This window comes from Photinus pyralis, unplaced genomic scaffold (assembly GCF_008802855.1).
Source record: "Photinus pyralis isolate 1611_PpyrPB1 unplaced genomic scaffold, Ppyr1.3 Ppyr1.4_LG10, whole genome shotgun sequence".
NCBI classification, from domain to species: Eukaryota; Metazoa; Arthropoda; class Insecta; order Coleoptera; family Lampyridae; genus Photinus; species Photinus pyralis.
In genome coordinates, this window is record NW_022170250.1 from 20150215 (window position 1) to 20172611 (window position 22397).

At 37.5% G+C, this 22397-nt stretch overlaps 2 protein-coding genes across 4 annotated transcripts in view; one reads left to right on the forward strand and one right to left on the reverse strand.

Annotated features, from left to right (window-relative positions):
- Positions 1-3085, reverse strand: part of LOC116161270 (calpain-A-like) — a 48596-nt gene extending 45511 nt beyond the window's left edge. For both annotated transcript variants that reach the window (XM_031474578.1, XM_031474577.1), the window contains exon 1: positions 2908-3085. The gene's annotated coding sequence lies outside the window, so the exon portion shown is untranslated. The remainder of the gene's footprint in view (positions 1-2907) is intronic.
- The window catches only part of LOC116161281 (synaptotagmin-7), a 650310-nt gene that overhangs the window by 473346 nt on the left and 154567 nt on the right, over positions 1-22397 (forward strand). The gene's annotated exons all lie outside the window — the stretch shown is intronic.

Consider the following 22397-nt stretch of genomic DNA (forward strand, 5'->3'; position numbering starts at 1 on the left):
CGTGAAGCCCACGGGCCCGAGCCTACCCTAGGAATTGCTCCCTTCGTTGTCAGGGCCAGGATTAAAGACTGGGTGATTGTCTAATTCATAAGAATGTTGTATGAATTATTGAATTTGGGAAAGAAAAAAGGTGGCTGTTTTTATTTGGAAGTTGATGTAATGTCGAAAGATAATAAATGTCATATGTAGAAAAAGTATCGTGTAATTGGTTAATTGCCGCAAAATCTAAAGGAGAACAAAATGCGTGACGGGACACATAACATAAATAGCGACTATATAAAGTTGGCTTTAGCCGAGGTTTTAGCCTTTTAGGTAAGATCTGTTCTAAACGAATCAGGTCACCAGTCAATTCCAGGTTCAGTGGCAACAAGTAACCGGAGTCAAGTCCAGGGGCTTTTTAACAGGGCCCCTTGGCAAATCTGTGTCTTCTATGCTTCTAAAACTGAATAGAAGTCAAATTAGGAAAATCACCGGTGTCCTTACAGGACACTGGATGGTCAACGTGGTCTGTCACTGTGACGCCTTAATCAGGGACAGACGTCAACTCATTGGAGACAGCTATCTGGAACCGAGGAGGATGAAGCAACTTAGGCTAAACAGGATCCTATCCTCTGTCCTATCCTTCATTGCGATTGAAAGGGGGTAGGCACAATGAACTTTTGGTGTGCCTAAGTGCTGCCCGATCGGACAGAGTGGCCCAACGAGAAGTATACAGAGGGCTTTTAGGGTATTAAATTTAGAAATTTCGAAAAATCCTCGAACACGTCAATTTTGTATTCGAGGGGGACAACTTTTGGAATACAAATCACGAACCCAAGTCTTCACCCCTCTACGTAGGGAGCTTAAACCCTAAAATTTTAAATGGAATCCTATGGCAAATGGCACATTATTTGAAAGCCAATTTAATCGTGATTACTAATCTGTTTTGCTTTTTAAATTCTATTGATTCGTTTCGGAGATATTCACATTTGAAATGTTTTTTTTTCTAAAAAAAAACAAAACAAATGCGATCTAAGTCACCTTGTATTAAAATTTTTATTTCAATAAATGCCCGAATTGCCTTCCGCCTTCTTACATGCAATAATAAAGATTTGCTTCAAAACGCTGTCGTACATGTTGCAAGATTTCAGGGGTAATCGCTCGAAATTGTTGAGTTATACCATAGTGTATTCTATTCTTACACTATGGTTATACGTGCTCGCAACCCTTGTAATGTTCCGGGCGGAGTAGCATAAACTTTATTCTTTAAATATCCCCTCAAGAAGTAATCTAAAGGACTTAAATCAGGGGGAAAAAACCATTTCAAATGCGAATATCTCCGAAACGAATCAATAGAATTTAAAAAGCAAAGCAGATTAGTAATCACGATTAAATTGGCTTTCAAATAATGTGCCGTTTGCCATAGGATTATGTAGAGGGGTGAAGACTTGGGTTCGTGATTTGCATTCCAAAAGTTGTCCCCCTCGAATACAAAATTGACGTGTTCGAGGATTTTTCGAAATTTCTAAATTTAATACCCTAAAAGCCCTCTGTATACTTCTCGTTGGGCCACTCTGTATAGATATGCAGAAAACAGATAGATTTCAATTTTTCGTTGGGATTTTCTAGATCGAAGTCTGGATCCTGGTACTAAAATATTTGTTTATATGTAATATCGATATACTTTTATCTGTTATCTCTCAGTTTATTTTAAGGAACTATAATCAGTATTGGAAGTTAAGCATTTCATATTTGGCGCTCTTTTGTATTGATTTTTGGCGGAGCTAATTTATTGATAGTTCCTAACTTTAAAAATTGTCGATGCTCTTCTTAATAGGAGTTGCGTAAAGTTGCTCAAAATGAGTAATCAAGGGCATTAGATAAGAATCCTTCAATCTGCAGAATGTGATGATTCAGTTGACATACCCGTACTAAAGAAACGAGCATTATCCTCCCGCGTCCTTATTATTTGGGGGAATTAATGACGTCTTTGTCGATCAAAAATTACAATATTCCTTCTGTAAATCGCCAGGTTTGTAATTTAAGGTTCACAAGAGCTGCGCTCTTCTCTTTACGAAATATTAGTGTCCCTTTTTTTCCGTAACATTGTCTCACTAGGTATTCTATTCTATAGAGTATACACTATGGTACTGGCTGGATGCCAAATATTCCTGATTTGGCATTTGGTGTACATTTTTTAAGTACCTAATCTCCTATACCTAATGCAAAACCCTTCAGTAATTTACTTGTCATACTGTCTGTGTCATATTTCTTCTGACACTGTAAATCTCTTATATCACGTATAATCTTGAGAACTTATTCATTCCATGTTGATTGTGTATCAACTAAATTACTAAACAGTCTCAAATAATGATCGACGAACACGTAATTTACCTAAAACATCAAAAACACAGTCAAACAAAGACAATAAAAACAATCAAAGTAAAAGGATGACTATTCGTCACTTCTTACCTATAGTGATTAGAGGACCAACAGACACAATTGGTCCTCTAATCACGAGGTAAGAAGCGAGGAATAGGCATCCTTTTACTTGATTACAGACCATTTATTTACAAATGCAAATGCGGGAGGCAGGACCTTGATCTATTTCTTTTTCTAAAGCAGACTCATCTGCCCGACAATTATTTCTCACGGTAAGTTTCTTGTTCTCATTCCTCTAAATTGCCTACCTAATTGTTGACAATTAAAACTATTACCTAAAAACAAAACCGTGACAAACAACAACGGTAAACTACCTACCTATCCTCCAAATTGATTTCGTTATATTTTAAGTTGACCTTAGTATGCGAGAGGAAACTAAAAATACGATCAATATTTTTTTTTCAGGTGGCTACGAAATGATTCATTTCTTCCATTTGCGATGTGTAATAAAATAGTCTACTTGCTGGTTGGGTACCTATCACTTACCCTGGTATTGTCTTCAATTCGCCACACTAAAAACACAACAACGACGGTCACACCTACAATTCACACGCAAATAAACAACGCGATCTCATTTTTCTGTGATCTAAATTTCACTGCCAGGGAGTAAAACACGTGCACCGCAACGTTCTCGGTCTTACACCGAACTGCTCGTCATAGACAAGATGGACGACACGCGAAGACAGGAGATTCCGGCCGGGCTCGGCATTTGTCGACTTACCTTGAGTTAATTTTGAAAAATTGGGTTTTGTGATTACCCAAACGTAAGTTGTGGGAGGTCTCGAAGTATTTGTATGTCAACACTTTGTTCAGGGTAGTTTCAGCAGCCATCTTGTCGTTGTGCGATTGCAATTTTCGTATTTTACGTTCTTCGCTTGTAACCTAAAATGCTATGCCTTACCCTTGAAATTATTGGGTGTTTGCTGCTCTGGTGACGCAATGCGAAAGGTACGTCATTAATTAAGTGAGACGTCGTGCTTCCGTTTTGCTTCAGGGGAAAACTTTTCTTGAAAGCATTGATTTTGGTAAATCTAAACTGGACAAACGGGAACCAAAGTGGAGCTACCGACTCTACTTATTAACTACTTATCTTGTTATCTATAACTTATTGTTCTTGCACTATAAATTGTATTCATAATACCTACCACCCTTAATGCTGCGTTTATTCGTTGAGAGAAAGTTAAAATGTTTTATATAAAAGCTATATAAACAGTCTGTTTCAAATATTGCTAAATTTCTTACTTTATTATAGAGTTAAGAAAGACACCTTAAATTACCGTAATGGAGTATTTTGTTTCTACTGAATCCAAATCTGTAATTAAAAAACAAAACATCACAAAAAAATGCGACTTTTATATGGAACACCCTGTACATTATAACAGCTTATTAAATGCCAAAATACTTTAAATAACCACGACTTTTCCATTACTCTCATTTCGATCGTTCAAATGATAAAAATACAGTGTGTCCCAAATCGGGTGGGATTGCATGGGTAACTTTGTTATTATTAAAGATAGAGAATTGGTTAAATGGGCAATGTTTTGCAGTTTTGGATGTTTATTTAAAATTTCCTTATGGAAATTCAAAATGTCGCATAGGTTCGACGTAAATTCAAAAAAACTAAAATTGGTCATTTCCTTGAATGTCTTATATCATCGGTTTTTGTATTTTAATCAAGTAGTCTATGACGAATTAAAAAAAAACAAAACAAAATCTATTCGAGGCAACAAAACAATTAAAATAATTACACCAGATGTTTAAAATACTGGCCATTATTAGTGAAACACACTTTAAGACAGTTTAGTTTAGGCAACGTGTTGCCATTGATGATTATTATTATTATTGTAGTGGTAGCTACTTCCACTTTACTTTTATTTTTTAATTAAGTACTTACTTTTATAATTTAATGTACTGTACATAATTCGTGAATTGTGACCTGAGCAGCCAGTTTGTTGGTAGGTAGCACAAACTAACCCTTCCTTCAAAACATACGTTGTCGAGAAAATTGAAAAATCCTTTAAGGAAGTTTATTGGAGAATTTGTAAATAATGGTGAGCAGTTAAAGATCCATCGAAGATTACCGGTGCAATTACATGACTTCCCATTATGCCATAAAATACATTAATTAAAAAAAATATTACTTGATTTCGGCGTGAAACTACAACATGTAGGTTTTCCTGTGACGAGTAGTGTTCATAATGTCGATACACTTCGCAGTTAGAAAAATAAGATTTATCTGTCCATATACTCGGACTGGTAAAACTGTTAGTTTCAATATTCTTGCGGATAAACCACCTACAAAATGTGACCTGGGACAATGCATCAATGGTAATACATTGTGTAAAATAAAGCGTCTTGAAGTGTCTTGAAATGTCTTTAACTGGATAATGGCATGACTTTTTTCGAGGAGATAGTTTGTAGTTATACCACCATTTGTAGGCATGTAAGTATGGATAATAAGTCAATAAGTGATGTTATAAAAATCAAATTTTTCTAGACCGCTTATATAAAATGTTGGAGGGAGTTGTAATGCCCAAACCCCCCTCTCATGAGTGCGTCCCTGATTTTTTTAAACATCTGATGTAATTATTTTCATTCTTTGTTGCCTCGAATAGTTTTGTTTTGTTTTTTTTTAATTCATCACAGCCTACTTGATTAAAATATAAAAACCGTTGATATAACTGGTATCTTATTTTCAATCTTATGTTATGATGGCTCGTTGAAGAGAGAATTAAAAAATCTATCAAGTAATCTAAAAATCCCATATGGCGCCTATTTAACTTTAGGAAGTTGGTAAATGTTTCTCAAAAGTAGCCATCTTGAATTTTTTTTTAACATCAATTCTAAATTAAACGTATCAAAGACAGTAACTTTTATATAATAGTTATTTATGTATTAAGGGCATAATAGTGATGTTTATATTCTCGAGGGCGACGAGTTAAAAAGCTCGAGCTTTTTAGTCGCCCGAGAGTATAAACATAGTTTATGCCCGTGGTACATACACAATTTTATGTTTTACAAATAGTTTTCTTCGTCAAAATTCGTTTACAAAATAATTCATTATGTTTGATCGAGTATGCGTGGTTCGTTTTTGATAATGTGATTGAAACCATCCAAACGTCAAACGTAATTTTAAATAATTCAATTCATCGTGAATGAGGAAGAAGTTCCAGAAACTATACGAAATAAGGTCAATCTTGTGATTTAGTAGGTATTGACAATTAATAATTGACGTTTCTAATTTTCAATGACCTGCAAATATTTGTTTGTTTTATCATTAAGTATAAATGAGTTACTATGGTGATACTTAATGCCCTAGGGCATAAATTGGTACTTTATGCCCGCGTATCACAGATATAAAATGTGCTATGATAGGTTAGTAAGACATAAAACTTTTTTTTATATCTCTTATACTTTCGATGATATAAGACATTCAAGGAAATGACCAATTTTAGATTTTTTGAATTTACGTCGAACCTATGCGACGTTTTGAATTTCTAAAAGGAAATTTTAAATAAGCATCTAAAACTGCAAAACATTGCCCATTTAACCAATTCTCTATCCTTAATAATAACAAAGTTACCCATGCAATCCCACCCGATCTGGGACACACTGTATACATAATAATATCTAACAACAATAGGAAATACGACTTTCTTATTAGAGTTAAATCTGGTGAACCAGGGGGCCATCAAGCTGTGTCTATCAAGAAGTGTCTATCCACCGATCCCCAAATAAATGGTGCAAAACTTCAGTAATCAGTAATTCTGTTAAAGTTGTGCGGTGGCGCCCCGTCTTGTTGGAAGTAAGTACCTACCTACATAACTTCAAATTTGCAAACTAATATCTTCAAAAAAGTGCTCTAAAACGTCTATTATTGAATTGAGGTATATTTCCCCCATTAAGTGTAGGTGCCCTTATAAAAAACAAGTTCAAAAATTTTTCTATCCATAATATACCACACCATACTCTGATACTAAATTTACGTTCAAATCAAATCAAATCAAAAAACGTTTGTTGCTTAAGGGGAGGGTAGACGTTAAGTGGAGGAGAATGTGTTACATAGTGACAGGTGTTCAGGACATATTGGAATTGGCATTAAGGGAGTTATTACAACTAAGGGGTTGAAGGGGATTAAATTACATAGTATTTATTAACAAGTATAACTTGTGCACAACTCTTTGTTTTTGTAAACCGAAATAGTTTAGTAATTGCTTGGGTTATAAGGTAGTAGCATGCTATCGATGTTTACTTTCTGGGTAGATATATATCTATGATTCATGGGGAGTAGGCGCTTTACAATTAAACATTTAAAGACCGCCTGGCATACATTTAAAATCCTCCTACACTCCATTCTACAGATATTTGCACTGAAAGCTTTGACATCGTCAATAGATATGTCTCGTCCAGTCGATTAATTTATGCCCATGAACTTGGCAGGCCTACTACAGCAGACCATGGTTCTGCTTACTCATATCGTTAGTGTTCCGTTAGTGCACGTTAGTGCCACTGAAGAAATCGTTAGTGCACAAAATGAAACTTACTATTTTTAAAAAACATTTGTGGGCCTGCTAACTTCATGCCAGCAGACCCATTTGAGAAAATCGATTCAATCTTTACACTAGTTAAACTAGCAGCGTTAGTGCTCGTTAGTGCCGCCAATATAGACGTTAGTGCTCAAAGTGTTACAGCTCAAAACGTTGTAAAAAGGGGTCTGCTAACTTCATGCAGCAGACCCACATTTGTCAAATTGGCTCTGTCCAAATGCGAATTTGCAGCACGTTAGTGCTTCACATGCGAACGTTAGTGCTGCAAGGGATCCGCACCAAAAAGTTACCAAACCACCTAAAAATTAAACTTGACTTATTGGGACTTGCCAACTACACGCCAGTAGACCAACGAACGAAATCCGTTTGATTTTCTACTTTAATGGACCGGTAAGTATTAGTGCTCGTTAGTGCCGCCAATATAAACGTTAGTGCTCAAAGGGTAACAGCTCAAAACGTTGTAAAAAGAGGTCTGCTAACTTCATGCAGCAGACGCACATTTGTTAATTTGGCCCTGTCTTAATGCGAATTTAAAGCGGCTCGTTAGTGCTTCCTATTCGAACGTTACTGCTGCAAGAGATCCTCACCAAAAAGGTACCAAACCACCTCAAAATAAACGTGGCTTATTGGGACCTGTCAACTTCACTCCTGTATACAAACAAACGAAATCCGTTTGGTTTTCTACTTTAATCGATCAATCAGTATTAATTAGTGATCGTTAGTGTCGCAAAAAAAGCGTTAGTGCTCAAAGCGCAACAGCTCAAGATGTGAAAATATGAGTTTTCTTTGTGAAAAACTATATAACGATTATTAACTTAGCTCTGGTTTCTATTTCTATTTTCATATTTTGCATTTTATAATATGCGGTTCAAAACTTTGGCATGATTTCTATTTAATACACTGATACTAGTACCTTTAACTCAATAAAATATTTTAAAGAATTTTCAGTTTCATTATCAGTTGAAAAGTAACCATTTGCGTTTGCAGCACTAACGTTCGCATGTGAAGCACTAACGAGCACTAACGAGCCGCTTCAAATTCGCATTAGGACAGAGCCAATTTGACAAATGTGGGTCTGCTGCATGAAGTTAGCCTTTTTACCATTTTTACAGCGTTTTGAGCTGTTACACTTTGAGCACTAACGTTTATATTGGCGGCGCTAACGAGCACTAGCGCTGCTAGTTTAACTAGTGTAAAGATTGAATCGACTTTCTAAAATGGATCTGCTGGCATGAAGTTAGCAAGCCCACAAATATTTTTTAAAAATAGCAAGTTTCCTTTTGTGCAATAACGATTTCTTCAGCGGTACTAACGTGCACTAACGGAACACTAACGATGTGAGTAAGCAGAACGATGGTCTGCTGTAGTAGGCCTGCAAAGTTCATGGACATGATTAATTTTGCCTTTGGGAATACCTACTTTATTCCGACAAACCGTTTCCGAGTAATTCGCTCTTAAAGTTTTGACATCACCAATGGATATGTTTCTTCCAGACGGCCCAATCGCCCTTTGTGTGTACTCTCTTCCGACAGTCTGTTCTGGTGAGGTAACATATCCGATCACGATAAGGGATCGAGGAGGACTATGGTTGGTAGAAATTAATTCCTTTCGTTGTGTCTAGGGAATGCAATCCCGCAGCAAAATCTCAATACCGGTATTGGCGGGATCATTAGATGTTAATCTCGCGGGATCCCGGTATTTGCGGGATCCCGCAAAATTTTAAATAAATTGGCAAATAAGCAATATTTTGCGGTTAACTTCTGCATTAAAATAAATCGCTAATTATCACAATATTCAACAAAAAAAGTACCTTCAGCCTAACTTAGAACTCAAAAAAATCACCTGTAAAGCACAAAAAGGTGAACTTCTAAAGTGCCTCAAAAATCATAGTAAATTTTTAACGAAAAAAGTTTAACAATTATTTTTAAAATAATTTCTCCGTTATGCGTTTCATTAACAAAGCAAACATAGTCGACCCCTTGGTCGACAAATTCCTCAGTCCCGCAAATCCCGCTCCATTTATCTGGAGGATTAATCCCGCAAAAATGCTGCGCGGGATCCCGGTATTTCGGGATCCCGCGATCCCGGTATTGCATTCCCTATCCATAACTTTTTATTGAGTGGTCTAATCGAAAAAGTACGAATTGTTTTGGATTCTACGCACCAAATTTAATAAGAAAAAGTGTTTTCCCGAGAAATTTTGGTGTAGTCGATTTTTGGTAAAAAAAGAAGGTTATACACTGCCTTTTTTTGAGGCCCGAAAAAAAAAAATTGTCTCAGATCGACCCGGAAAAAAATTTCTTATAGAATGTGGCCTGTAGAATCCATAATTTCAAACAGTTCCAAGATTGGGCTACTAGTTCAAAAGTTACAGCCCTTTGAATTTTTTTTCGAAATTGGTTTCTAGTCTATAACTTTTGAATGAGAAGTCTGATCGAAAAAGTACGAATTGTTTTGGGTTCTACGCACCAAAATTAACAAGAAAAAGTGTTTTCCCCAGAAATTTTTGTGCAGTCGATTTTTGGTAAAATGGAAGGTTATACACTGCCTTTTTTTGAGCCCCGAAAAAAAATTGTCTCATCGACCCGGAAAAATTTTTTCTTATAGAATGTGGCCTGTAGAATCCATAATTTCAAACAGTTCCAAGATTGGGCTACTAGTTCAAAAGTTACAGCCCTTTGAATATTTTTTCGAAATTGGTTTCTAGTCTATAACTTTTGATTGAGAAGTCTGATCGAAAAAGTACGAATTGTTTTGGATTCTACGCACAAAAATTAATAAGAAAAAGTGTTTTCCCGAGAAATTTTGGTGTAGTCGATTTTTGGTAAAAAAGGAAGGTTATACACTGCCTTTTTTTGAGCCCCGAAAAAAAAATTGTCTCAGATCGACCCGGAAAAAAAATTTTCTTATAGAATGTGGCCTGTAGAATCCATAATTTCAAACAGTTCCAAGATTGGGCTACTAGTTCAAAAGTTACAGCCCTTTGAATTTTCTTTCGAAATTGGTTTCTAGTCTATAACTTTTGATTGAGAAGTCTGATCGAAAAAGTACGAATTGTTTTGGATTCTACGCACCAAAATTAATAAGAAAAAGTGTTTTCCCCGAGAAATTTTGGTGCAGTCGATTTTTGGTAAAATGGAAGGTTATACACTGCCTTTTTTTGAGCCCCGAAAAAAAATTGTCTCACATCGACCCGGAAAAAAAATTTTCTTATAGAATGTGGCCTGTAGAATCCATAATTTCAAACAGTTCCAAGATTGGGCTACTAGTTCAAAAGTTACAGCCTTTTGAATTTTTTTTCGAATTTGGTTTCTAGTCTATAACTTTTGATTGAGAAGTCTGATCGAAAAAGTACGAATTGTTTTGGATTCTACGCACCAAAATTAATAAGAAAAAGTGTTTTCCCCAGAAATTTTTGGTGCAGTCGATTTTTGGTAAAAAAGGAAGGTTATACACTGCCTTTTTTTGAGCCCCGAAAAAAAAATTGTCTCAGATCGACCCGGAAAAAATTTTTCTTATAGAATGTGGCCTGTAGAATCCATAATTTCAAACAGTTCCAAGATTGGGCTACTAGTTCAAAAGTTACAGCCCTTTGAATTTTTTTTCGAAATTGGTTTCTAGTCTAACTTTTGATTGAGAAGTCTGATCGAAAAAGTACGAATTGATTTGGATTCTACGCACCCAAATTAATAAGAAAAAGTGTTTTCCCGAGAAATTTTGGTGTAGTCGATTTTTTGTAAAAAAGGAAGGTTATACACTGCCTTTTTTTGAGCCCCGAAAAAAAAATTGTCTCAGATCGACCCGGAAAAAAATTTTCTTATAGAATGTGGCCTGTAGAATCCATAATTTCAAACAGTTCCAAGATTGGGCTACTAGTTCAAAAGTTACAGCCCTTTGAATTTTCTTTCGAAATTGGTTTCTAGTCTATAACTTTTGATTGAGAAGTCTGATCGAAAAAGTACGAATTGTTTTGGATTCTACGCACCAAAATTAATAAGAAAAAGTGTTTTCCCGAGAAATTTTGGTGTAGTCGATTTTTGGTAAAAAAGGAAGGTTATACACTGCCTTTTTTTGAGCCCCGAAAAAAAAATTGTCTCAGATCGACCCGGAAAAAAAATTTTCTTATAGAATGTGGCCTGCAGAATCCATAATTTCAAACAGTTCCAAGATTGGGCTACTAGTTCAAAAGTTACAGCCCTTTGAATTTTTTTTCGAAATTGGTTTCTAATCTATAACTTTTGAATGAGAAGTCTGATCGAAAAAGTACGAATTGTTTTGGGTTCTACGCACCAAAATTAATAACAAAAAGTGTTTTCCCAAGAAATTTTGGTGCAGTCGATTTTTGGTAAAAAAGGAAGGTTATACACTGCCTTTTTTTGAGTCCCGAAAAAAAAATTCTCTCATATCGATCCGGAAAAAAAATTTTCTTATAGAATGTGACTAGGGAATGCAATCCCTCAGCAAAATCTCAATCCCGGTATTTGCGGGATTGCTAGATGTTAATCCCGCGGGATCCCGGTATTTGCGGGATCCCGCAAAACTTTAAATAAATTGGCAACTAAGCAATTCTGTGCGGTTAACTTCTGCATTAAAATAAGTCGCTAATTATCACAATATTTAACAAAAAAGTACCTTCGGCCTAACTTAGAACTCAAAAAAACCTCAGCTGTAAAGCACAAAAAGGTGAACTTCTAAAGTGCCTCAAAAATCGTAGTAAATTTTTAACGAAAAAAGTTTAACAATTATATAAAAAATAACTTCTCCGTTATGCGTTTCATTAACAAAGTAAACAAAGTCGTCCACTTGGTCGACAAGTTCCTCAGTCCCGCAAATCCCGGGGGATCCCGCTCCATTTATGTGCGGGATTAATCCCGCAAAAATGTTGCTGGATCCCCGTATTTCGGGATCCCGCGATCCCGGTATTGCATTCCCTAACTCTCATGAAGGTTTTTGGTCAAAAAATTAGTGCAGGAAATGTAGCACCGGGGAGCTGGTATAGAATACCCCCCAGCACATAAGACGATTCCATTACAATTTCCTCCAAGACACCATGGAGGTTCTGAGCGTTTAGAGAAAGGGTTATGGAGACCTTTGCTGAGCGGTGTTAAACTCTGGTCGCTTTTAACATAATTCTTCAGAAATCTTTAACATATTTATATTTTCCTTTTTCCTCTCGTATAATATGGAGGGGCGGAGGGGGGGGGTGCTGCTGTGTCCCCTTATGGTGGTGTTCTGGAGATGACGTGCGTGTACTGGGGGATATTCCATACCATGGAATACCCCACAGAAAATGATGATTGAATGACCATTTGCCGATATCATACTAAAAGCAAAGAAGGACTCGATAACCCTTTCCCTATGGCTATAACCCGCACTACTCTCAGGGCATGACAATTATATTATATTATCTGGAGGGTATTCCATAACCCTCAGAGCCCCCGGTAACACATTCTTCCACAAAACCTTTAGCCTACAAGGATCTCATGGCAGGTTTTGGGACAAAACATCAGAGCCTCTCCTCATAAAAAGTACTGCAATATAAAACGTACACCGGGGGTCTGAGGGGTATGGAATACGTTGTGGGGAATTACTTGAAGCCTGGAGGTATTCCATACGCCACAGACCCCTGGTAACACTTCCTTCTACAATGCCTTTAACCAACAAAATCTCATGGTAGGTTTAGGGAAAAAACATCAGACACTATCCTCCTAAGAAGTACTGCAGATATCTCCCGGGGATCTGAAGGGTATGGAATACCCCCCAGCAAAAGAAGATTGAGTCACCATTTTCGGACAATTAAACTGAAAGCAAACAAGGACTCGTTGACTCTTTCCCTAAAACCCGTAATACCCTCATGGCACTATCGAATAATATGCTGGGGAGTTATTGGGTAGGTGCGTATTCTATACCCCCCAGAGCCCCCCGGTAACTTTTTCTTCTACCAAACCTTTAGGCTACAAGAATCTAGGTTTTAGGAAAGCAACATCAGATCCTCTCCTCCTAAGAAGTACTGCAGATAACGTAGCACCGGGGGTTTGGGGGGTATGGAATACCACCCACCCCATACTCCCCACCAGTGGAAAATTGGACGACCAGTTCCAGAAAATTATATAAAAGCAACGAAGGACTCGATAACCCTTTCCCTCATTACCCTCATGGCAGTTCTCTTGAAATGACAATAGCACTATCCTTAATATGCTCGGACGCCTTCTGTTAAAAAATATGCAATCCAAATGTCAACTAACCTGAAACATAGAATTCCTTCCTTGCATATCCACTACCTTACGTTACTGTAGCATTTGACAAATTTTGCATTTTATCGATTCGACGTTGTTGGCAATTTTGTCGCAGCAGATCGTGCAACTTTAAAATTCGTCTTCACTAAGCGCTTCCGTGAGATAAATTTTTACAAATGAGACGCTTTAAATAAATTTATTACTTGTTAAGTGTAGTTTATTTTCGTCAAGTTTTTAGTCGGACTGTTATTTATATAGCGGCGAAACGCGCGTACTTCGTATTAAATGAAGCGTGTCTGTTCGCAAAGATGACGTTATTAGATATGACGTAGGAGCCCTTTCGCAAACGTTTCTTTTTTGCTCTCCGCGCGTTTTAATTAATTTCAGCAACAAAGTAGTGGCCCGAAGGCCTATATTATTATTTACAGCTTAAATTTGAAGGGATGTTTGCTTGTAATGAAAGTTGAAGGGCAAAGCCTTTCGCCGGCGGAGTTAATGTAAATTTCGGGCGTTAAAAATTTATGAGTTTGTTTAAACCGTTTTTTTTTATTCGTCTAACATGGTTCCGGTAATTGAAATTCAATTTTGTGATCAATGGGGCGTCAAACAAACACTTTCTCGTCCATTTTACTGAGAAAGAAAAACGAAATAACATGATTGGTCGGTAGATGGGTGGAGGGTTAGCTGTTGTGTGTACAAACTACCACAAAACAAAACTAAAGTTGTTCTGTGATACTGTCGCGAACCTTCTAGAACGCTATCCATAGAGACGGTAAGGGATTAGACAACCTTTCCTTTGTTATATAAGCAAATTTAATTGTGTCAGAAACCTTGGAAACTTTAAGGGGGTTGTTGGAGTCCTTGAGAAACTCTGAAGGTTCTTAAGCGCCTATAAAATCCTTTAATATGGATCTTAGATATTGATTATAATTATATAACAACATAAGAAACACATGCAGCCTTTGTAAATATAATGGTTGAGTGCCCAATGGCATCAGAACACCGGTTTAACTAATTAGGGATTGAGTAAAAATGCGTGTTTGCAACTAAGTTCAACTAACAGATTTTGTCACAGATTAGATTACGTGTCGAGGTGAGAGCTTGTTTTTAAACTGTAATCCAAAAGTACTTGAATGTAGCCCTCTAACCTGTAATCTCTAATCTGTTAATGTAGAAAACGGATCGCGAGCACAGAAAGTTTTACTATCGGATTTACGCTGAAAGTGTACTCATCCCCATCGTAAACTTTTGCACTTTTCATTTCGTCCATCAAATTATATATTTACTGACTTTTCGACTTCATGGGCCACCCTAAAGAAGTAACGGTAAAATTTCGCGTGTTTCGTAATTTGTACCGTATGCGTGGCACGCTTATCAGAATATTTAATCTTTATTCAACTCGCTTCGTCCGCCTTTCTTTTCCATTTGCCTTTACGATAATATTTAAGATTCTCTCTATTTTTTTCAGTTTGATTGATGCGACCCGATTTTTCATTAGTACAAGATTTACGACTGGAATTGTAGGATTAGAATAATAAATTAATATCTGCCCCCAAAAAAACCTCAGGTAAGGGATATGCATCCTCTTTCCGAAAAAGAAAGTGAACCGTAATGGATAATATGCATCTTTCCCTCCTGGCATCTTGACCGAGAAGAGGAACAAAAATGAATGCATCCTTTTCATCGAGACGAATAAGACTTCAGTTAAGGACCCACTAAGTGTAACGGACGGTGGTTCTCAACCGAGAAAAGAAATGAATGGTAATGGATATGCTTCGTCACCTTTGAGATCTGAGACGAAAAGCATGTAAGGTAAAGGATATGCTGCCATAAGTGTCAAGGTGGTCGCGAAAGGAAATGAACGGTAATGGATATGCATCTTCACTTTTTATATAAAAGCAGACCAATCCATGTAAAGCAAAATTAAAGTTGACACTTCAACCGAGAAAAAAAAACATAATAAAAACTTCCCTTTGGAATAAACTTAGACGAATTTTTAAAGAAAAGGGATGCAAGTAAGGAAGACTCTCAGAAGAAGGAAACCAGGGAGTGTACAAAAAATGTAAAGTATACGGAAACTAAGCAGATGAGGAGGAGTGGAGGATAGAAGATCTGGGAGAAGAACAGACCTCACTTCAAAGATCCCTTTCTTGTCAGTTTGATAGATGCGGAAGGATTATTCATTACTACAAGATTTACAACTTAAATAGGATTGAGATGATTGACATCTGAGCCAAAAAAATCATCAGGTAAAGAATATGCATCATCTCCCCCAGAAAAAAATAGACGGTAATGGATATGCATCTTTCCACCTGATCGAGAAAAGGAAGATAAGAAAAATTAATTCCCCCTTTTAATTTAGGTAAATGGATACGGATTGATGCAACGGGGGAAAAACAGTTCAGTTACTGATTCCGTGAGTAAAGGGCGGTGGCTCTCGACCGAGAAAGGAAATGTATGGTAATGGATACACATCTTCCCCTTTAAAATCTGAGAAAAAACGAATGTAGGGTAACGGATAGGCTGCCATAAGTGTGAAGGTGGTTGATACCTTGGCCGCGAAGGGAAATGAACGGTAATGGATATGCATCCTCACTTTTAATATAATCCTAGACAGAGAACAAGAACCTAAGATAAATGAACGCACATTTCCCTTTGTGATAAACGGAGACGAATTGAAATCAAGAAACAGCAGAATGGAGTATTTTCCTTTTAAAAGTAAAGGGGGACAAATTGAGGTCAAATAATAAGAGCAGTGCCTCGGAGGGATGAAGTAAAAGTAAGAAAAAAGGAAAAGCTCGCTAAGTGTAACGCTAGTTGACATCGTTCGATAAAGGATGAGTAAACTTCGAGGGAAAGGGGACTAGAGGAGACTTCATGAAACTAATCGACCTCTCGATCAAAAAAAGGCGCACTAAAAGACTGAGAGTCTGACAAAGATAGACGATAGACTTGCTTTTGAAGAATGGTGTTAGAATAAACAGGTTGGGTTGACAGAGAGATTGAGGCCAGGGAGTGGTGTCGCCTAATTTCAACCAAAAAATTTAAGGTGTAAGGAAACGGATAAGGTAAACTAAGAAAAAGAAGAGGAGGGGGGAAAAGAAGAACTGTGAGAAAACCATTACTCTTCATTGGAAGAAGAAAAGGAAGAAAGGATAGAGCGAGAAGGAGATATGGTAGAAAATACGTAACTTTCATGTGAAGAACAGAGTAAGATAAGGAAAAAAGGATCAGAATAAATATTCATTTCTCATGTGAAAAGAGGCTACTCAAGCCTTCCAAAGTGAGTCACTCAAGATAATCTAAGACTTGAAAAGTTTTAGACCTATTGAGAATATCAACGAGACTGACTTGATATGCCTCTTCAGACTTAAGAAACGAGGGGTTTGACAGTCTTCAAACCTGAGGCTCCCGCATCTAGCAAAACCTCCAAAGCTTGAACAACTCAGGATACTTGAGCGACTTCAAGGACTTTAGTAACTAAAATCCTGACACAATTTCTACATGTAAACAAAGTATTACGTTAAACATTTTGGCTTGTAAATCCCTAATGAGAAAACGCGAAAAGTTGCAAATTACACAATCCGAAAAAACATCGACTTCTCAATTCAACCGAGAAATAACAATTCCACAAGAAGTGTGGGGTTAAACATATCGATTGCGACGGGGGTGTATTGAATTACGGATCTAGCCGTAGGTGGCGTTTAATTAAGAAAGATGTCTCTGCTTTTCGACCAGGGATTTTGTATAACATGATTTTAGAATGGTGAAATTGAGGTTACGTAGGTCAATGTCATTTGTCATTGCTCTGTCGCATTTCTAACAAGAGGTACGCTAGCAATGTCGATCCCCGTTTGAAAATATTGTTCTTTGAAGTTCCTTTGATGTGTGCAAGTGCGGTTCTTTGCAATTCTCCCATTGTGATCTTTCAAAAAAAAATTTCCCCGAGTCTCGAGCACGCGTTCCACTTTAACCGGGGACCTAGTTGTCATGGGAACACTATTAGACTCCTGATTGAGTTGCGGTGGGATGATGACACTGATGAAATAACCACATGGCAGCACTGCTTTGTAGGGAAAATCGTGCCGAAATTACATTTCCTTCTCATGTAAAATTAATCAAACAAGAAATTGGTTAGCAGCAAATCGCTCCGCGATATTTTCGTAGGTTGAAAAACTATTTGCGCCTTTGTAAGTCGTCCGAGGGTTAATCAACGGCATCATGCATCATACACATCGCGAAAATGACCGCTGAATTTTTTATAAAGACGGACGTCTGTAATTTCAGAGCGACAACCCTTGTTTACACGAAGGGAACGGTTTCCGCTTCCACAATCGAAGATTCACACAGAATTAGTGTTCGACTACCCCCATTAGTTTCATTCCCTTACAGATACATTTGGATTCCTGAAATTGGACGGAAACCTAATCAATTGTAAGATGTTCCAATTAAGGGAGGAAGGTCAACGTGATTTATGGAGATTTTTCCTCCTCGAACAACTCGCTCTCCCGCTGAAGCTTAATTATACGTAAGCCGTATTCGATCCGTGCGCTGGCATTTTTTGTTAGTTAATTCGCGTACATTTTTCGGCCGAAATACACCGAAATTGAGTCATTTGCATTTTAATTCAATTTTTGTCCAACGTGTCCACAATAACCTATTAACATTAATCAAACAGCACTGCAATTCTATTAGTCGCCGTCTTTTTTGGTGGATTTGCGTGTTTGTATGCGCAAATCATTCCGGTATTTGTGGCCATTTGTGCGTGCGTACGCTAACATTTAATTGCTTATAAATCCAAAATTTTGGTCGAGCTTAATTGCATTTAGCATAAATTTAATACGCCGGAATTATGTTGTCAATGTCGTAGGTGGTGGGCCACTCTCACCTTACGCCTGCGTTTAGTTTATAGACCCACAACAGGTGTAATTAGAGACCCAGGTAAAAATTAGAAGTTTGTTGCTATTGAAAGCTCGAGATAAGCATGAGTTTCAGCAGCTTTGCAGTTGTAAAAGCCGAGGCGAAACGAGGCTGCACGACAGCCGAAGCCGAAGATATGTCGCTTTCGAATTAATGTGCGAAGTGAGACCGCACCGTCGCCGAAACCCGAGCTATTTCCCATACTGCATTAAAAGAAACACAATAAGGGACATAGCTTCGGATTCGGCGGCTGCGCCGCCTCGCCTCGCCCCGTTAATGCCCTTCTGAAATAACGCGTTTGTTTCGGCAGCTTTGCCGTAGAGACGGGGCGAGTTAAGGCGGTGCAGCCGTTTAAGCCTAAGCTACGTCCGAAGCCGAAGAGATGTCTCTATTGGACGAATGTGTGAGGTGGTACCGTATAGCCGCAGAAGCCGAAGCTATTTTATGGACTATTATTGTCTGGTTTCGAGATAGTGATCAGGCACACAGGATCGCTTATAATCTTCGAATGATGCCACAGTAATTGGAGGGCCTAATATCTGAAAACAGGAGGATAAAGCCATAAAAATGTTTTCTTATGCTCTCCTGATACACAAACCATTATCAAAAAGGCATTCAATTAATGGAATAACTTATAGTCTTGAAATATTTCTCTGGTGATTGATATGGCTCTGTTAAAGAACATGGGGGCATAAAACCTTACAGAGCCATCACAATGCAAATTGATGAATTTGGTTTGGGTTCTGAAATCATAAAAGAAGTACCGATCCATTATTAGTTATGCTATCAGGCGCCCAGAACCTCATTTTCTACTTACAGCATAACTATCCTGGAGAACTGGCTATTTATACGAGTCCAGAAAATGGCCCGAAATTGTTGGACTAAGATCTAAAAACAGGAGCGCATAAAGCCTTAAGAATACCTCCTTGTCGTCTTCAAACGCTAATTCGTGGCATAAAAACTGTCACCCAATGAGTAGTAAAATCTGAATACAAAAAAACTATCAAGGACGTGGATGCACGTGGAGGTACAAAATATATGGACTTGTTACCTCTGCTCCTGTTACCATCAGAACTACGAGAAATTGAAAAACGTGTTGAGTGACACATTTATTCTACTAAAAAACCTTCTGTTGTGCGAGGAGATTACTTAAACCTTTCACGCATTACGTTCTCTCGATAAAAATTTTTTTTCTTCAAACCTACCAAGAGCACAGAAGCTCGTGGCGGTACGGACACGTTCGTATCTGTGAAGTGCTCCTACTATCAATATATCCCTCTTAAAAACGAATCAGGGTCAGGTAAGAAATAAAAAAGCAAGAGGATGCTTCACTTCCTTACGTATTATGTTCTCCTAATACTTAGGAGCAAACTGTATCTTAAGAAGGAGTTTATAGGTTGTGTGCGTCATGACGTTTATGTGATCCTGGCACTATAATTAATTCGCTTTATCAAAATTTTCTTTTAAAAACCTGTCAGGATCACAGAAACGCGAGAAAGTGCAAATTCTGTTTAGTTACTTCAACCTTACGTCCTTCTTTGTCCCGAAATTCCTTCAAAAAAATATGTAGCAGGGTAGCAATAGCGTGAAAGGTACAAAATGCATGAACTGGTGATGCGCTCCTGTTACAAATGAATTAAAGTCAAAAAAGCACGTGAAGGTGAAGGGTACCTTACGTTTTATGTTCTACTGACAAAACCTGGGACCTGAGATTTCGCGAACCGAGATCCAGTGCTTGAAAGACTCTCTAGAAACTTAACAAGTTTGTATCAGGCGCACGTCATTTACTTGTCTCAAATATCCCTCTCACCAAATTACACTAAGCACAACAAGGTGCATGAGTAGGTAATGAATTGATAGATTCATACCTGAAAACAGGAGCGCATAAATCTATATAACATCATTTTTGCCCTATTAATGTGCAATCAATTTTTTAATTACCGGAATAAACTCAAAAATGATGAAATAAATTTTCGTGAAGTGCTCCTGCCATTAATTTGTTATCCCTCTCAAAAGAGAATCAGGATCATCAGAAGTACGAGGAAATGCGAAATCAAAACGCAAGAAGATGTGCACAATTTGTCTTCTATCACCTCCTTACGTATTATGCTCTCCTGATACATTTTTTTTAAATATCAGGAGCAAATTGTATCTAAGTAGGGGTCTGTAGCTCATCGTGTTTCTGTGACCCTAGCACAATTCTTAAATTCGCATATACGAAATATTATTTTGTGAAAATTTAACAGGGTAACAATAGCGCGAGAGGTACAAAATGCATGAACTGATGATGTGCTCCTATTACAAATTTCTCTCTTCAAGAATGAATTGTAATCAGAACAGCAGGTGGAGGTGCCTCAGGTTTTATGTTCTACTGACAAAACCAGGGGTCACGTCGAATCTGAGATGTGAAGGACTCGAAATGTGCGACCAAATAGATTTGAGAGGCCTGAGACGTAAAATTCGAGAACAGAGGATTGGAGGCTTAAAAAATTTGTATCGTCTGCTCGGGATGTTTGCCTCGGATATTGCAGAAGCAGGCATTGAAATGATAGATTGATACTGAAAACAGGAGCACATAAAATTTTAAAAATTCTTTTTTATGCTCTATTATCCAATCAATACAATCAAGGAGATGCAGAAACTGGCTATGAGTTCTTAGACTGAACAATAGAACAATTCATAGCTTTTGGGTGCCAAATTCGCAAAATAAATATATAAACTGTATTTTTTATATGGAATAGATGATTGTATTAGGCGCACAGGATTGACTACCTTCATATATTTTTTTGAGATCATAAACTTCCTGAAAAATGACTAATTATGTAAGGGACAACGAACTACGGCAGCTAGTAAGTTTTGACAAATGTGACTGATATCTGAAAACAGGAGCGCATAAAGTCTTAAGTTCAAATTATGGCAAAGAAAGACTGTCAATTGAATAGGTTTGGGTTCTGAAATCGTGAAAGAAATCTTCATTCATTATTTTCCCGGTGTAAAGGAAATGGTTGTGTCAGGCGCACAGCTCTTATTAATTTTTTATATTCTCTTGATAACCATTTTTAAGCCCTAATACAAAGAATTATTGTATCAGGATGGTTCTTTTTTGAAATGTTATATTTTCTAGGCCAATGGTGGTATCAGGATCACAGGGATGAAAGAAGGTTTAAATTTTCGTGCTGAGATAATATCCAAGGATTGGAGAACACTTCAGCTCAAGATAACGGAATGACAATAAGCATCAACTGCACTGCATTCGTAGAATAACTTGGCCATCGCTACTCTCCAAAGTTGGACTCGCTTCAACAGTCACCTCCAATTAGTCTTTAAACACCAAAACAAATTATTACCGTATGCGCGAAAAAAAACCACGAGGATGCTTGAATAACGTGTGGGGATTAAGCGCTCTGTTTGCCCAGATCGACGTGTGTAAATATTCGGCATAATTAACTGTAAACAGAAGGGCTACGCGAAATGCGTGTTGAACGTACACGTTCGAGTTGTGAGAGGCTAAAATTAGAGCGAAATTTATTCGGAGGACATTGAAACTTAACAAAATTGGCACGTTAATATGAAACAAAGTAAATGTTGCATAAAGCGTGTCCGAATGCGCTATAAATAAGTTTTATTTCTAAATGCACACTAATCAGGAGCGCATGCACCTGCCGCTGCATATTTACCTGCCTGTCGGTTGTTACAACTTCAACAATGTTTCGTTTTTGTGCCGATTTAAGGAGATGCTACGTAAGAGACACAGAAATAGTACCACTGGTCACTGTGCTCCTGATGAAAGTACTTATGTGTCAGGAGTGCGCGACATGGGCTTCTTAGCGACATGATTTTTTGTAAGTCGGCTGCTCTCCCATAAAGTTTTTTACACTAAAAAGGGCGAGACTATCTATTATGTAGGTTATGCGCTCCTGTTTTCAGACCATCAGCCTTCAACTCCTCAAAATTGCGAGTTATAAGGTGCTTTTGCGCTCTGCTCCCAGCATTAACAAATCTCCAGAAAGTTGATATTATCAAGAGAATATAAGAAGCAAATCAGTACTGTACTCCTGTCATGATCCCTTCCTTTACACCAGAAAAACAATATGTGGGAATTTATGCTATGATTTCATTATCAAATGGGCATTTCAGTAATTACAACTACATTATGCCATATTTTGGACGACAGGAGGGCACAGGCTCGCAGTTTTTAATACTTTATGGGCTCCTGTTCTCAGATATCGGTTCATCAATTCATAACTAGTTCCTGCACTTCGGTTATTAGAAG